General features: G+C 40.8%; 1 pseudogene; it reads right to left on the bottom strand.

Moving 5' to 3' along the window:
* Window positions 1-1,651: 1,651 nt before the first annotated feature.
* Window positions 1,652-2,812, bottom strand: LOC148006684 (protein max pseudogene; annotated as a pseudogene).
* Window positions 2,813-3,256: the final 444 nt, after the last annotated feature.

Raw genomic sequence — 3,256 nt, 5'->3', positions numbered from 1 at the left:
GTAACATCAAATAAGATTGCATCCTATATAATTTAAATTTTACAGAACTAGAATTTTAGATTTTATTATTTTATTCAACAACTTAAAGATTTTCAGGAGTTTGATTCAATTAGAGAAGTGCTTTTTATTTTGTTATACTTTCCAATAATTTAAAAAGCTTGATAATTGCTTATTTTGAAGCATTTAATAAAAATGCATTATTATAGAATCATCTCCTATTACTCCTTAAATTATGATCTTTTGTGAAATTATCTTAAATTCTATATTAATTTTCATATGACACTGGTAATTTTCATGTCTTTCTTACAAAAGTCTGTCCCCAAGGTCCTTGCAGAAACATATAACCTAAGGTCTCAGTAGCTTCTGCCCCAGACTCAAATCATGCTTTGATATTTTAATTTCTTGTATAACATACTTTTTATTTCCATGGAATGGAATAAAAAACCGACTGAGAATACAAAGTATACACTAGAAATCAGCAAATGCCGGCAACAGAGTAGGAAAAAGACATAGAAATGAAGCCTAAAGATGGGAAACCCTTCACTGGGATCTGCTGATCATAGCCTGAGCCAGGGCTGGATCACACCATGGGGACAAGTTCCAGGTCAGGAGGAAAGAAGGAGGGCAGGAGGCTGGGCTGGGCTGTGGGTTTAGTACCAGGTAAGTCGCTCTTGGTGTTTACCTACAAAAGAGTTAGCTCTGTTTCTTAGAAATGCACACAGAAAGAAATGAAGATTTGATCATTACTTAATGAATCTGTCACTTTACTATATCAACATCGTCAGAAATATGGGCATTATATTCAGATTCAAATTTCAGTAGCAGGAAATAAATATCAAAACATCATCACTGGCTCTTAATACAAAACCTCTACCCCACCTGAACTCCCTCCCAGCCCACCCACAGTAGCCAACCCACTCCTGGGAGCCGTTTCACTGCAGTCTCCTATACATACCAGTGGTACGTGGCCTTCTGGAAGGCTGGCTGGGCAGGCTTAAACAGCTGAAGAGAGTGACTGGGCCAAGGTGCTGCTAAGCTGTCCCCACGTTCCTTCTCTACCACACAAACTTCTTCAGGAATCTGGTCTTTCAACAGGAGAGACCACTTTTCAAAAATAATTCTTACAAAGGAGAGAGGGTTAGTTCTAATTACTCTAATCTTGTCATCTTGTCAAAGGAGATCAGTTCAGAGATTCACGAAGTCCACCAAACAGAGGTGAGAAGGGACCGGGAGGAGAATTTAGCAGAGCAGGCATTCTCCAGGCACATGCTCTAAGGGCTGGAAAAGCTGGTAGGGTGGTCAGGACACCATCTATGTACTCAGAGGTCTGGCCAGCCATCTGTCCTCCACAAAAAGAGCTGCCAAGTTATGGTGTTTTGGTTTAATATTTCTGGTGGGGACAGGAATTCCTGAAAGGCATACGTTTAAAAATAGTGACACAGGGCAGAGGATGAGAGCTGTTGTCCAAGAGCTTCTATGCAAAATAACAATAGAAAAGGAAAAGAAAGTCTTCTCAATGGTTCTGAGAGTTCTAGTGAACTAAAGGAGGCTGCAAAGGGTGAGCAAACAGTTTCTCGTTGGCCTGTCCACATGTCTTAGCTGGCCTCCATCTGCTGTTTTGTCCTGTTCTGGAGCTCCTTACTCTTGGACTCTAGCTCAGGTCGAAGGTGCCTCCCTTGGTGTTGGTGTAGAGGCTGTTGTCTGAGGAGGGGTAGTTGGTCTGCAGTTGGGCACTTAATCTTGCGTTCTCCAGTGTGTGGACTTGTTGCTCCAGAAGAGCATTCTGCCACTTGAGGACATCAACATCTTTCTGGTGCGTATGGTTTTTCCTTCTCATACACTGGATATACTCTGTTGCTTTGTCTAGCATTTGGGCTCGGGATGTGTTCTGTCCTTGGAGTGATGGGACTGAGTCCCGCAAACTGTGAAAGCTGTCTCTGATGTAATCCCTAAGTTTTTGTTCCAGTGCATTATTCCTAAGGCCCAGGGAGCAGCAACCTGGGAGGAGAGGGGTGGAGGGAAGGGGGAAGTCACTTACAACAAGCCTAGTGCCCCCATGCTCATGTGCACTCACACACACACACACACACACACACACACACACACACACACACACACACTCAACATGGGCGACAAACACCTCACTGCTTTGATATTCTTTAGGAAAAATAATACATAGCTACTCCCTTGAGACAGGTTTTGGTGAATCCCAGACTTCCTTTCGGTTTTGTAGCTTTGGATGACCTTGAACTTCTGTTCCTCCTGCTTCCACTTTGGTAGAGCTAGCATTAAGGAAGGATAGGCAAGCACTCTAACAACCACTGTAGAGTGGTTACATCAGCCTGTTAAAATTATTGGGAAGATAAATTGGAGCTTTATATGTGTCGTTAGAAGGTATCAGTATGTTTTCAGAATCTATTCCTAACTTGAAGTTGAATCTGAATTGCTAGATTTTTCAACTACTTCCTGAAAAGACTAAAAGTGTTGTGTATGTGAATAATATCACTCCTGTTTTCTAACTGTGACCTAAGAAGTGATTGCTGAAGGCCATACCTAAATTGTTCAGGTTCCTCCTGACTTGTAATTGTTCTGATTTTTATTTTAAAGTAATAAGTTGTTTAGTTTCCTGATCATTCTCTTCATACCAGTGGATAGACTAAGGTATAGAAAACAGTGGTGAAATACGCATCATTCTTGAGCAAAATCAACGCACACCTTTATCAAGTCTGCTTGTTAAAGGAAATAACTGTCAATTTAATTCTTTACACCAACGCTTAAGTGCTGCCTGCTGGATAGGTAAAAGGAACGGCATGCTGGTTAGATGTCTGCTTCAGTAAAACTAGTCTACTTAGGCTCGTGTTCTGTTTTGATCTATGTATCTGTATCTGGTAATGTTGTATGTGCTCTTTTTCATTCTCCATGGAAGCTCAAAGATAGGCAACTCCTTATGCACCAATGAATGGCTCCAGGTGATTTGAGTGCAAGAATGCTTGCGGAATCCTTAGAGCAGAGCCTCACTAGGTGCTTTCCAGTATTAATCGTGGAGTGACAATAACAAAAGAAACTGGATGTGTAACAACTTACAATTAAGTAGGTTAATTTAGTCTTTGGGCAAAAAGATGAAATTGACCCTTAATATAATCCAGAATGGTGCTAAATTATTTTAACTTCTGATTGGAGGCTCTCCACTTTCACTATTTCCTGATTTACACTACATTTTACAGAGAATGCATCTTATTTGAAGTGAGCTTGTTGA

Source organism: Rattus norvegicus, chromosome 2, assembly GCF_021556685.1.
Source record: "Rattus norvegicus strain SHRSP/BbbUtx chromosome 2, alternate assembly SHRSP_T2T, whole genome shotgun sequence".
Taxonomy (NCBI): Eukaryota; Metazoa; Chordata; class Mammalia; order Rodentia; family Muridae; genus Rattus; species Rattus norvegicus.
Note: the sequence above shows the minus strand (reverse complement) of the source record. Positions and strands in the feature narration are given on the sequence as shown.